The 14,188-nt window shown below is 44.5% G+C and overlaps 2 protein-coding genes across 4 annotated transcripts in view; both read right to left on the reverse strand.

The window, feature by feature from the left end:
* esrrb (estrogen-related receptor beta) overlaps window positions 1-13,116 on the reverse strand; it is a 141,470-nt gene extending 128,354 nt beyond the window's left edge. For all 3 annotated transcript variants that reach the window (XM_061843320.1, XM_061843319.1, XM_061843322.1), the window contains exons 1-2: window positions 13,078-13,116; window positions 7,959-8,027 (exon numbers count right to left, since the gene is read on the reverse strand). The gene's annotated coding sequence lies outside the window, so the exon portion shown is untranslated. The remainder of the gene's footprint in view (window positions 1-7,958; window positions 8,028-13,077) is intronic.
* The window catches only part of LOC133513049 (intraflagellar transport protein 43 homolog A), a 36,690-nt gene that overhangs the window by 2,100 nt on the left and 20,402 nt on the right, over window positions 1-14,188 (reverse strand). Inside the window, exons 10-11 of the mRNA XM_061843330.1 lie at window positions 13,078-13,239; window positions 7,959-8,027 (exon numbers count right to left, since the gene is read on the reverse strand). The gene's annotated coding sequence lies outside the window, so the exon portion shown is untranslated. The remainder of the gene's footprint in view (window positions 1-7,958; window positions 8,028-13,077; window positions 13,240-14,188) is intronic.

A 14,188-nucleotide genomic window follows, 5' to 3' on the forward strand; every position in this document is an offset into this window, starting at 1 on the left:
GCAAGACAAGTTTAATGACGTGTGTTGAGGAGGTGAGATTGGAAAACTGACAGAGAAAAGCAGCCTCTTTGCCGGAATATAAATTGTTGTGCGCTGTAAAAAGGCTTTTATCTGGAGTGAATATGGGACGTAATACACAGGTCAGGGTTAAGTCATTTTCTCCGGCAAGTTAAGCGAATAATGAAGGCGAAGCCGCATGGAGAGGAGCACTGCGACTGCCAGTTTGTCTTCATTTATTATGCCAAATCTCATGATTTTGGCGATGGCGCGGCGAGTGCTCTGGCGCGCACCGGTGGACGACATATCGCTTAATTTACACAAGGTAATGAAAGCAGGGAGCGGGAGGACAAAACAATTTACCTGCTGACATAGGAAGAAGTGATTTGCGAACATGGGGGGGGGTGAGCAAAGAAGCAGGCGGCGGCCGGAGGAAAAAGAGGGGGGATGGCTGATGGGTGGATGTGGAGAATGATGGAACAGACAGAGGGGACTCAAGCCTCAGCAGGTGATGATGGACGCTTCAATGAGGCGACAGTAAACTCTCTCTCGCCCCCGCCTCCGACCCCCCCCCCTCACAAAAACACGCAATCAGGGGGCGAGACTGACCTCAAATCTGAAGAGTGTGTGCTGACAAGGCCCTTGTTTTAGCCCTCCTTCAATTCCAATCACTTATCACAAAGCCACTTGTGCGGCAGATGCAGCCCTCCCCTTACCCCCCACCCCCCCAATCAGCATCGGCAACAGGTATCCAGCCACAAAAGACCAAATCACTGACAGCGGCCTCCAAACAGAGCCACCACTTTGTTCATGTGCAAATTGCGGTGGTGGAGAAACAAAACTGATTTAGTGAAGCAGGATATTTGCCATCCAAGTCTTTTAGAATAATTGCTTGACGTTGTTGTATCTAAGATTGATTTGTGGCGAATACGTTGTCTTGCGCCAGTCAACAATATGTATACAGTAATCTGGGAGGCGAAAAAAAAATAACGTACAAGTAAGGTGTTTTTTTGTTTGATTACCCTTAAACCCAGTTTAGCATATTTGGTCACTCACTCGTGTTGATTTTGTTTCGCACAAAAGCTGAACCAACACTAGCACCTAAAAAAAAAAACATGCATGTCCACTGTGCCAAGTTATCACATGGATTTTACATAAAATTGACAGTAAAAATTATTTTCTACTTACCACTTTTCCATTTCAGTATGGATCAGCGTGTACGTTCTTACTTTTACTTAAGTACAGTAGTTGAATCAGTAATTCGAGGTTAGGTTTTTTTTTTCCTGAAAAGTAATTCTACTTCTACTAAAGGGTAATGTGTGAACACTTTTACCGGCCTTGTTAGCGCTGCACAAGCATTAGCGCTGCACTAGCGTTAGCACTGTGCTAGCGTGTTGGTGCTGTGTTACTAGCGTGTCTCAGTGATATTTACCACTAAGTTTTATTTTAACCAGTCCTGTTAGCGTTAGCACTAGCTTTAGCGGGGCGCTAGCTCTAGCTAGCGTTAGCATGAGCACTAGACCGGTGGAATATATGTGCCGAGGAAATGATTTTTACTGGTCCGGCCCTGTTTGCTCTGCCCTAGCATGTTACTGCCATGTCTCAGTGATTTTTACCTGTATGTTTTTTTTAACCGGCCCTTTTAGCGCGGCGCTAGCGTTAACACGGCGCTAGCATTAGCATGGCGGCACTAGCGTTAAATTCTTTCTGTGTACCATCTTTCTTTGTAAATATCTCTTGTTTCAATGTGGGCACTTGCGGCTTTTACACAGCTGCGGCGTCCGTATGTACCAAGTGGTATTTCCTTTACAAATGTACTCGGTGAGGCTTGTAACCAGGTGCGCTCTGTAGGCCGGGAATTAAGGTACGTGAAATCGGCACATGTTAAAATTCTACTTTCATTTGTATCAAAACATGCTTCAATCAGAGATGAGGAACCCAAACAATCCCTCTGATATTGATGGCTGTTGTTCTAAAAACGTTACAATTGCCCATTCAAGCGAAGGCCGAGTCTGTCCAAGCTGACAATATGTACTGCACTGTAATTTTCCAATCACCGGCCCTTGAGGCAGCGCCGCTCCTCAGGGCAGTGAGATCAGACGAGCTGAGGCATTTTCTCTTGTAAGAGGCCCAACTCCATTTGTCTGCTCACAGGAACCAAAAAAAAACAAGGGAGTCACGAGAGAGAGAGCAGCCTCTCTGGAGAAAGGCCAAAGGCAGAGGGGGTGGTGAGGCGAGGAAGAGTGGGCGCAGTGGTGTGACACAGTTAACCGGTAACCCCCCCCCCTCCCCTTCTCCACTACCATGCCTCGCTGCCTGCTGAGGCTGCTTGGCTGCGGTGATGATGAACGTCTCAGCTCCAGGTCCTTGCTGTCGCGAGGTTCTCTGCAGGATGGGACAGGGACAGGAAGTGTCACACTCTGCAGGCCTGCTGAGACAGCCTGGACACTGCTGAGTCCTACTGTTGGAGACTTCACACAAATCAAAACACGCCAACAACAACCCCTGCCCCCGACCTCACCAGCGGGCTATTTAGCATTATAGCCGCTAGCCACCAGGCTGCGAACTGATAACGGTCTATGTAAAATTCTGTAAGAATTGATCGCCGCATTCACTGGCAGTATTGTATTGTTTTATTTGGCCGTTGACAGCTTAGATAGGCTCCAGCACTCCCCGAGACCCTTGTGAGGCTAAGCGACAAAAGAAAACGGATGGATAGTTTGTCTGCAAAAATATTTCCTTACGTGAAACTGGGCACAAAAAAATTTTGAAGAGCGGTAACTAAGCTTGCCGTTTCTCAATATCCGCTACTACATGCTGGCCATACGCAGACCGGCCCAGGTGACAACTGGCTCCGTCTGGTCCTTGCGACGGGGTCTCCCCCCCCACCCCACCCCCCGCTGCCCGCCACCATCTCCTGGCCACACCGCTTTCTCTCCACAGGCTGATTTCCCCTCGCAATGAGAGGTGACAGTGAACAGTGGAACTCGTCAGTGTGAATAACACACAGTCACGCTTGGCAGGACCCTCTGGTGGAGCGCGACGCACACGCGGCGGCTCGAGGGCCCCGCGGCGGGCACGCTGTCAGCCTCGCTGCGCGCCCTTCCATTATAGCTTAACAGGGGACAGATTGAGCAATCTGATGGGTTACGTTTGACATGTTTGCTGGTTTGACCCGCTTGAGGCACTGTACAATTACTTTCCATAGTTTCGTGGCATAGGGAGAGGGAACCGAGGCTCTCGGAGAATTCAATCATTATAAGCACTCGTCTCGGAAGTATCTTCACAAACGGGCCTGTGCGTGTAACCCGGCGATATTCTTGCAGTGTCCTTCCATGGCTCCTAATAAGCGCAGTTCATAACACATGCAGTGGTCAGGCTTAATTTACCCACTTTCTCTGTCCACTGCCCCATCAGCATATAGTATCATATAACTGCTAATGGCCTAATGGAGGAAGGAGGTAGGGGGGTTGGGGGGGTGGGGGGCGAGCGAGGAAGACGGCAATAGATAGGGAAGTGGAGCTAAGGTTCATCCAAACATTTAATAACTTATCCAATCTGGAACGTTCGCCTCTTACCTGGCTAATTATATCATTTAACTGGCCTGGGCGAGGGGGGGGGGGGGCGGTGTGGACACTCCGTCTTACGGCGTCATCACATAATTATGACTTATGCCAGTGCCGCCTCGCAAGCTGGATGAAGTCAGCTAGCTATAAATTTTAATGATCACCGAGACAATGCGAACGCTCCTGGGGGGGGGTTCCACAGTGTTAACGGGGACAAATGTGAACGTCACAAAAAAAACTGAAGCGAGGACAGAGCGGATCCAAGTCTTTGTCGGGTTTGGCGAAACAGTTGCTTGTGTTACGTTCATGTTCAACTTTGCAAAGTCAGACAGTCAGACGCTGGTGAGCCAGAGTTTTATGAGATAAGACTATGAAAAAAGAAAGGCAGCGGGTTTTGATTTCACACCAGTTTTAGAGTCGTACTTGTACCACGAGTAGGAAGTGTCCATGCTCAAACTTCGCGTTTATAACGTTACAGCGGCTTAAAATAATCAAAATACTTTTCAGGAATAAAGCTGTCTCTTTTTTAATGAACACTTTGGCCTACTACGCTATGGTATTTTAATGTAGGTCGTGATTGTGGCACTTGGAAAAGTAAGTATCATTTAGGCAGTACTTTGTGTCAAAAGTTTAATCACTGTTTTAGAGAAAGTCGTTTTGTATTTCTGTGAGCATCAGAAGTTCTAATAACTTTGAAATGGAGAGAAAAAAAGAGAGCGAAATGGTCATAATTTTGAGAAAATAGATGGGGCAGAGTAAAAAGGACTGAGAGTCTATAAAATGGCTAATTAGTTATCTGTGATTGATCATTGAGGGATCGCTCACTGGGCGCTTTGGAGTCTCACGGACTCGAGGAGGTTTCTGGTGACATCATTCTACATTTGTGCTGTATAATTAACAAACCTTCCGTGACCTTTAATTATTTTGACATATTTAACTCCAATTGGGCTCAGTTTTTAGGTTAGATTTGATGAAAACAGTGTAGAAATGTGAATAGAAACTAAAATAAGGAAAAGGAGTTAGAAAATCCTTGTGATCTGCTTCTTATAATTTAGCTGCATTGGAATTGTTAGAAAAAATGTGTTTTGGTGGGGTTTATTTGTGGAAAATCCCTTTTAAAATTATTCATATAACATGCAAATGACAATCAATTCAACTTTACTCCGGGTGCCTTATTGTGTTTCCATATTCATCCATTAATTTGAAGTCTATCCCAGCTGATTGAGTGAGGAGCAGGCTACAACTGCAACTGCAGGCCACATATTGAAAACCATTCACACCGATGGACAATTTTGAGTCTGCGATGAACTAACTATGTATTGGGCATGTCGGTAAAAGATGAAGTACCTTGAAGAAAACCCACACAAGCATGGGCAGAACTCCAAAAGGGGAGGACTTGACACGTGTTGTCAAGACTGTCGTCTTTTTTTTTTTTTTTTTTTTTTTACATGTACACATTTTCAATTCCACAACAAAAGGTGACCTTACTTTTATACAAACAATGCATATCATCCCATTCATGGCCACGGTGGCAATTTTTTGCCTTATTGAGATAAAAGTCTCCTAACAGGCCACAATCAAGGAAATAACCCTTCTTTTTCATTTATTGCATAAAACAAAGGGCAAAAAAGATGTACCCTCTCGCTTGGGACGTGTATGTTATCAGTTCTGTGAAGTTGTACATACTAGAGATATGTTTATTCATTAATCCTTATTCTAGAACAACATTTACACATGAATAATACTGATGGATTAGCATTTTGAAGACAAACTTGGTTGCATACTGACCTTTCTTCTCTTGGAAAATGCTCCATGTGTACTTGAGGCAGCCATGTTGGGTCAGGAAGGAAAGGGAAATAACTCCGTGCTCACTTTGACCGATGAGTTATCCTCTCCTGATACCAAATTATGGCTTCAGATTAAAACACTTAAATATTGTGACATACTGGAGGATATAATGCGTGAAAATCATGATATCCCAAAAATGGGACACTGCCCACGATTGGGTTTCACTAAGTATGTTTCTTCATTGAAGTGTTTATAAAATACCCAACTTGGAAAACTGCAATAGTTTAATTTTCAGGCATTGGATATCTTATTGCAGTGTTTAACTTTTCTTTGTACTGTATTTCTGAATAAATGCCAGGGTGGGGGCTACTTAAGTCTATTGCTCTTGATATTGCCATCTCGGATCTGTTGTTCCACGAGGACTTTGCGACTGAATGACAAAGATCACCTGTTCGGAAAGCCCCGCGAGACAGCTGATTGATAATGCATGACACCAAAATGTTTTTGTTTACCCACCGATATGACTTTGAGGGGTTGTGATGTCTTCCCCGCCATCTCTGTTGAAACCTGATTCACTACAACTAAGTGGATTGAGGGGCACCACGTAGGTCAGGAGGTCTCCATGACGGAGTCGAGTCTTCTCAGCAGGGGGTGGTGGGGGGTCGCGCATCCACTTCATATTCCGCCCATTCATGCCGCGTTGTCCTGGAGGAGCTCTAACATGAGAACAGAATCTCCCGGCGCAACTCCTTCCACGCTCGGCAGCATTAGATTAGATTGGAAGTTGCCGGCACACTTTCGTAGGCTCGTCAAATGAGCCGTCAGTCAAGCGTCAGAGCCAGGCCCCTTGCTCATCTACTCTGATACATCACACCGCTTTTTTTTTTAAGGATCAGCGTGAGTGGGAGTCGCTACACAAAGGCCGGCGGCGGCTCCCTCCCGCCGCCCCCTCGGCACACTTGGTGATTGATAACGTTTCACCAGCCAGTCACACTGGCGCCCGTTTGTACACTTTGTTGCTGCGGGTTCCGTTGCTGACATCCACGGCGGCCATTATCGCCTACCGCAGAACAATGACATCAGCCTCTGTATCACAACAATTGGCTCGGACGTGTGCCAGCAGCGTGCCGCTTATCCCCATTCATAAAATGCACCGTGACAGCAATTGACACCTGGCTCGTCCGAGGGAGCGATATTAGTGGTTTCAACAATAAAAGCAATTGGGGGAAAAGAGCTCAGGTGCCACTTGGTATTAAAGATGTCAGCTATTAAATCACGTAGCCTGCTGCTGATAAATGTTTATTGCTCATTAGCATGTCAGTGCAGTGTTAATGCCCTCGAAACAACCGCCGACTGCTGGTGTGGGATCCAGAGGATGTTTTGCGTAAAGTCCTATCGGCGTACTGGTCCGGTTAACGGCCACTTGGCTCGCAGACGGCTATCCGTCGCTATGTCGGCTTCGCTAATCCAATTGAGGCAACCTGCTCATCTGTCTATACCCCTCATTAAAGGGTCTCGTTGAGGGACGGTGTCTTAATGTGGCCTACATATTTTAACAGGAAGTGGAAAAATACTTTGCTACTCATCCAGCTTCCTAAACTCATCAGTATCGATGCCACTTTTTAATTCAATTGAATTCGTGGGCAGCGTCCCATTTTTGGGACATCATGATTTTCACGCATTATATCCTTCAGTATATCAAACTATTTAAGTGTTTTAATCTGAAGCCATAATTTGGTATCAGGAGGGGATGACTCATCGGTCAAAGTTAGCACAGCGTTATTTCCCTTTCCTTCCTGGCCCAACATGGCTGCCTGAAGTACACATGGGGCGTTTTCCAAGAGACGAAAGGGAGAAAGGTCAGTATGCAACCAAGTTTGACTTCAAAATGCTAATCCATTAGTATTATTAATGTGTAAGTGTCGTTCTAGAATAAGAATTAATTAATAAACATATCTCTAGTCTGTACCACTTCACAGAGCTGATAACATACCCGTCCCAAGCGAGAGGGTACATCTTTTTTTGCCCTTTGTTTTATGCAATAAATGAAAAAGAAGTGTTATTTCCTTGATTGTGGGCTGTTAGGAGACTTTTATCTCAATAAGGCAAAAAAATGTGTGATTTTGACAGCCATGCCCATGCTCTGGTCCCCCCCATTTGTCCTTATGGTGATTCAAATTGCTTTACATTACTTAACACGCTATGGATATGCTCACGTGCATCGTGTGTCCTGTCAACTCCTCACCGTGGATCTGAAATCGTTGCAGCCCCTTCCTTTTAATTATATATAAAAGAAAAAAATACTTGGGGAATCTGAGTATGTGGAGGGGGTATTGGTACAACTGACCCAAAGGTTCAGCTGATGACAGGATAGGTCAGACTTGCCCCTGTTCATATGCCAGATTGTGTCCAGCCAGTCTGGCATTAAATTCCACACAAATTAAAAGATGCCTGTATAATCAGAAAATCTAATCTTAATAATGTGACTCAAAATTGTTACATTTTAATCCACACACAAAAAAAAGACATCATTTCAGGATCTCAACAGTTTCACCTTCTTTTAACATTGATTTCAAAATAATCTGAAAAAAAAAAAAAATTACTCACCTGGAAAAACAGCAATCCCAGGAATCTGACTCAGGTAGGCTGGCCCCAGGGCAGATCGGTAACCACAGTCTAAGGAATGAGAGCATAAAATTCCCACATTAGGTGATGGATAATTGGATTTTGCGTGTCCTGTACGGTGGGCGGCGTGCTTCTGCAGCTGTGACATTATCAAGGTAACGTAACCTGAAGGCTGCGGTGCAGGAGCACAGGCCCCGCAAGGCCTGTCCTCCGGTTCCACATGGCTGCCTGCTTGGCTATTCATCCTGTGGACCCTCCAAATGAAATTATGGGAGGAAGAGCAAAGGACATTCTTTGGGAATTAATCCCATTTATGCCTAAACCCACTCCCGATTTTTATAGTGAGCTCGTCTTAAGATGTACAGCGCATTCACAATTAGAGAAGGCCTGAAGGGGATTGGGGGGGGGGGGGGGGGGAGTATCCCACTGTGTGCGTCGGCTTGTTTGGCGACTCATTTGTGGACACAGACAGGAAACAGAATCAATGTTATTTTCAAATATCAAAAGTCATTGAGAAACTTCTCCGCCTGATCTCAAGATCAATGCCATTTGACTGAAGCATCTCAAGGCTGTTTTCTTTAGAATGTTACACTCGCAAGTTGACAAAAGAGTTGTTTGATTTGTGAACAAAAGCAATAATGAATAATGACTTTTAAAATTAAAATTAACTCTCTTTAAAAATGGCATGCATAACAGTTTTCAGTTAATGCCAGAGCAAATTATTGAACATTCATTTTCCATTATTTTACATATTTTTGGGGCACATTTCCCGTAGTTTGCAAATCCACCCCCACCCCCCCCCCCAAAAAAAAAAAAAACAATCCAACTATATAAATACAACAAACCGGGAATCAGTGTGTGAATATATTTATTCTGGATAGGTAAAGTATTAATTTGATTGGATTTGTTTAGATGCACCGGCTTTATTTTACAATATGTTAAAAGAATCTAAATTCCATACATAGTTTCAGAGCTTCATTTAAAGTTATAAAAATTAAGCTCTGAATAAAGTATCCTTTGATAACATTCCAAATCTAAAAAAAAAATACAAATGAAGATACGTAAAAAGTCAATTTTATAAGGGAAAAAAGTATTTTAAAATTTTATATGTATTAAATGTGATCAAAATACCTCTAAATTGAACTGCATTTGACAAGAATACGTGTTTTAGGACGACCACAAGAATATAATTAGCCGTCTTTATACTCGCGATAGATTGCAGATAAACACTGCCCCCTAGCGGCAGATGGCAGACGTAACCACTTCATGTAAAAAATAAAATAAAATAAATCCCATCACGGCACGGCTGTGACACAGAACCCAAAACAGGCAGTCTTTTTTGTCCATTAAGAACGAGTTTTTAATGAAGCCATTCTCAACTTTTCAATTTTTAAAACAGAATTGGATCATCTTGACAAACGCATGATGCTATTCTTATGAACTTGTTTAATGCAATTAATAGATGTTAGCCCACCTAAATAATTTAGCTCCGACAACACCAATGTAATAAAAAAGGATGATGTAACTAATCATTTAAGGGAGGTGAAGTAATCCTGATATAAACTTTAAACCTGGAGTGTTTTTCACACTGACTCTCATAACCAGAGAAAAATAAAATCCACATTCTTTTCTGCCAGTGATCAAATCAACGCTTTTGAATGATTTTGACACTAACCAAAACACAGCAAATGCTGATTTGCATATTGCTGCGCTGACTTTAATTAAAATCATTTTATTAGATTTGCTGAATTACATAACGTACATGTGCACGCAAATTATACACGTCGAGCCCCTCAGAGCTGAGGACAGACACGCGCACACGCGTCGGGCACAAAGGCTGGGATGATTACAGCTACTTGACTGTCCTCATCAAGACCTGAGCAGGCCGCAGACAGGACGAGAGCCTCCCCCAAATACACACACATTGGAGGCACAGGATGGCGGGGCCTCCTCAGGCAGCCGCACAGTACACGCAGGTCTCCGCCATTATCCCGTCCTCTACCCTAAACACGCAGTTTTAATTTTAAAGCTCTGATTAGCTGATGATTGCATGACAGCCGCCAACGAGGTTCCCTTTTCGCCGGCTCCCAGACTGCAACTCAATCATGCCCAATTAGTGGGTCCCCAAACACTCTCTCTTATTAGAGGACTCATAATCGACTCATTGTGTCCTGATTTGGCAAATAAATCACTCTGGAGGCGGCTGACTCCCCCCCCCTCCCCCCTGCCCTCCTCTCGCACCCCTCCTCACTCTTCTGTCTTTCCCTGCCCTCTCCTCATCTTTTTCCTTGTCCAGGGGTTCAGTGACAACGTTTTCAGGCGTGCTATTCATTGGAGCTGACAGTCTGAGCAACGTCGGACTCGCCTTTTTTTTTATTATTATTATTCCTCCTCCTTTTTTTTTTTTTTATTCCGCCAGAAGAATGAAAAATAATTTAGCTGCTAAGGCAAGGCAAGGCAAGGCAAGGCAGGTAGCATGTGGGTGTCCTTGTCCTGCAAGGTTAAGAATGTATTCCATCTGAGCAAGAAAGGAGAGAATTAAAATAAATGATGGCCAGATATTTATTGTGAGTTTCTAGATGAGTCCGAGTCATTGTTGGGCTTCGGCGAGGCCCGAGTGAGCTGAGTGACTCTCCGGCTGCCAAATTCAATGTCACTCATGAACCGCATTTTGATATGGTATTTATTTATATCCCCCTCATTTTAATGCATGCATTAGGGTCTTCAAATGAGATAAGGAAGGATATTAAGTTATAAAATTGTGTGTGTTGAAAAAAAATAGGAATTTGGTTAATTATAGATAGTGCAGTCATTCACATAGCTGATCATTATGCATAATCCCTGCTCAAAGGCACTTTTCGCAAGAGACAAACAACTGAGTGCATTGGTAGTCACAAACCCGAGGAACCCAGATACTGATGTTAAACATCTTAAATGAGTTTTGAAATGGGAGCGACCCCGCACGGGTCGTCACCGTTTTCACGGCGCCATATTGCCGGTCAAGCAGAGCTGCTCGACATTGTGGGAGACATCGAACCGGAGCAGAATATTCACAATACCCGAGACCTGTTGTGCTGTTTGTTATCACGGCAGACGAGACAGATATTCAGAGATTATTCTACGGAATACCATCTGAAAAGACCAGAAAATATCAATGGATTTCAGCAAATAAACATGACATATGGTGCCCAACCAAAATACACACACGCCTGTGTAGCGATCGCTTCATTCCAGGTAGGAATTATTCTTCTCATATCTCAAATTACCAAAAAGTATTTATAATGCCAAGTTGGCTCATTTGAGAACAATGCGTTTAAAAAAAAAAAACTGTCGCAGAGGTTTACGGATGTTAAGTGTGGCCGCAATCGCTTCCGTGTACGTTCCATGGAGACGACTCTATCCTCTTTTTTTTTCCCAATCATAGTTAATGAAAGCGAGTTTGTGTAAAGCCAGGGGTCATTTATTTAAATATTAGTAATTGTATTTAATACTAGCTGAAAAGATTGATGGTTAATGCGTCGCCGAACACACTTCCGCGTTCACAGGCCGTCAAAACCGTCACTATGTTGGATTTATACCTGATGAGAACAGATCCAGCAACAAAGTATTCATATGCGTAAAGACTTTGATATGCTTTCAAACTTTTCCGTGTAAATCTCAATGACTTACTCACCAGATGTATGTGTAGATCCAATTGTCTAAGACAAGCAGAAGCGAATTAACAGTCCAATTTCTTATCGGCGGAAACATTGACTTCGGCATTAAATACAGGTCCTCTATGCCGAGTTTATCCAATTTTTCCACGTACCTTTGTGTATTTTCACCTTGTAAATGTCTGACAGTTTCGGACAAGACTCTGTGGGCGTCGTCTCCAACTGACTTAGCATTGAGCAATCCTTAGCTTGACCGGCAATATGGCGAGGTAAACAAAAGTCACGTGACTTTATGACGTAGGTGCACGAGCTCTATAGTTCACGATATATTCGTGGTTAACAACAACAAACCAAACACCATGATATTCCCCCAAGCCAAAGCAAATATCTGATGTAGTACCAAAGTGACCATGTGAGAAGTAGCACGGCGCAAAAAAAACAAGATAGGCTGACTCTTAGCTTATTTGATAACTGGATAGCTGTTGCAAACTCTTGAATTGTAAATATTGAACAGGTTCAACATTTGCGATTGTCGGCCGCGATACTTTTCTAAACACATCGGAGGGGAAGATCACACCACGTAACAATGAAAGTTGTCAGGACAATCTTTTAGCGACATCTAAAAATCAGGCTTGGAGTGACTTTAAATGGCTCAAATTTGGCACAGTTGTTGGTTTGGTGTTTGGTTACCTGGGAGACGCTCCAGGCCCTTCTTATGTGTTATTGAAAATGAAAATAGATTGATGGAATTGGATGAATAGGAAAGATCCACTAGCCACATTGTATACATCTCTCTTATCCATTTTCTGCACCCCTTATCCCTACTAGGGTCTCGGGGATGCAAGAGGCGGGGAACACCTTGGACTGGTCCCCAGCCAATAACAGGTTGTTTATGAACGACCATTCATATTTACACCTGCTGACAATTCGGAGCCGTCAATTAACCTGTCATGCATATTTTTGGGGTGTGGGAGAAAACACATGCATCCGTGGGGAGAACATGCAAACTCCACACAGGCGAGGCCTGATTTGAACCCAGGTCAGCAGAATTGTGAGGCGGATGTGCTAACCGATCGTCCACTGATCCCCCAACATTGCACATGTGTAGAATCTAATCTTGCTTTTGTCTGAGCGGCGCTGTGAACTAGCTGCATGGTGTTGCGCATCGTTAGCCTGTTAACATAAGTCATTTTTAACCTACTATCACAAAATTAATATTAAAAAAATGCCTTTGTGTTTGAAAATTTGTCAATGTAGATCGTCAGTCACCCGGATCAAGGTAATCTGATTGAACTGGGTAAATTGTTCTATTTCTTTGTTCAAAAATAAAGTAATTACGTTACGAAGGTAACAATACGTGGAATAGAGTGAGGATTCTGTGTAACGGACAAATGATGGCTTTTGCAACTTTGTGTGTGTTGTGGGGGGGCCTATTAGTGTCTGCTTACATCGGAGAGGGTCAAGCCAGCTGGTCTATGACGTGTGATGTGCCACTTGGTAGTGCACCACTGCGAGACCCCCGTGGCAGAGGACTCAACTCTTCTCCCCGGGCAGGCTGTAGAGTCTGTGGTGAGCCCTCAGCAGATGGAGCCTCCGGCGTTTCTCCTCCCCTGCAAAATATTTTTTTTAAAAAGCAAGAGTGAGTTCGGGCGAGCAGTGGAAGTGGGACCAGGCCCTGCCTCAACCCATCACGGATGCCAGGAGAAGGCATGGATTGAACCCCACCCTCCTGCCGGGAGGGTCCAGTTGGAACAGGTGCGGTCTCATCTCCCTCGGTCCTTTTGTCAGCACCTCAGTGGTGAAGCTCGTCCTCTCTTCCTGTCCCGGCTCCTTCTCATTCACACACTTGAGAGGTGTTGTGGGACTACTTCCAGCCCCTCCTAAAAGCCAGTCGCATATCTGCCCGTGCGTTCTCCGTTCTACGCGCCAAGCCCCGCTCCCCCGCTGCATTAGCCTTGGGTGATTCCTTTAACAGGAAAAATATTCACGCAGAATGGAGAGTTGCTGACCTTCACAGGTCAAACGGTCGAGGTGCGTCGCCCACCCTTGCATCGCCGAGATGCAAGGTCCGCGCTGTATACGGCACCCAGTGTGATGGAAAGGGTTTACGACAGGCGACGCAGGCGGCGAGGCCCGACAGGCCACCTTGACCTCACCGCGCTCGGAGGACCTTGGCGAGCCCCGTCCCGTTGGCCCCGGAACCCCACTCCCGCTCCCCCCATCCCCCGACCGTTGTCTACCACCTCTGAGTTATTATCATAATTTCCCAGAGAGTCATTGCGGGGCTTCCACAAGCAGAGAGGCATCTGTGTTTTACAGAATGTTTGGTGTTTTATTGCCTTTATGTCACTCCTAGGCCAGTGCAAAGGGGCCCTCCAATGATAAGAAAAGCAGCCATGTGAAAAATGAAGGCCCTGGCAGATAGGACTGAGAGGTGAAAAGGCAAAATAATAAAATACAAGACAAATGTGGAGCTTGACTGTATTTCATGGCCAAACCTTTGTCTCTCCTATATGGTCCAACCTGCCATTGCTGGAAAACAAAGCTTGATTACATGCG

The sequence above is a fragment of the Syngnathoides biaculeatus genome, chromosome 15, assembly GCF_019802595.1.
Source record: "Syngnathoides biaculeatus isolate LvHL_M chromosome 15, ASM1980259v1, whole genome shotgun sequence".
Lineage (NCBI taxonomy): Eukaryota > Metazoa > Chordata > Actinopteri > Syngnathiformes > Syngnathidae > Syngnathoides > Syngnathoides biaculeatus.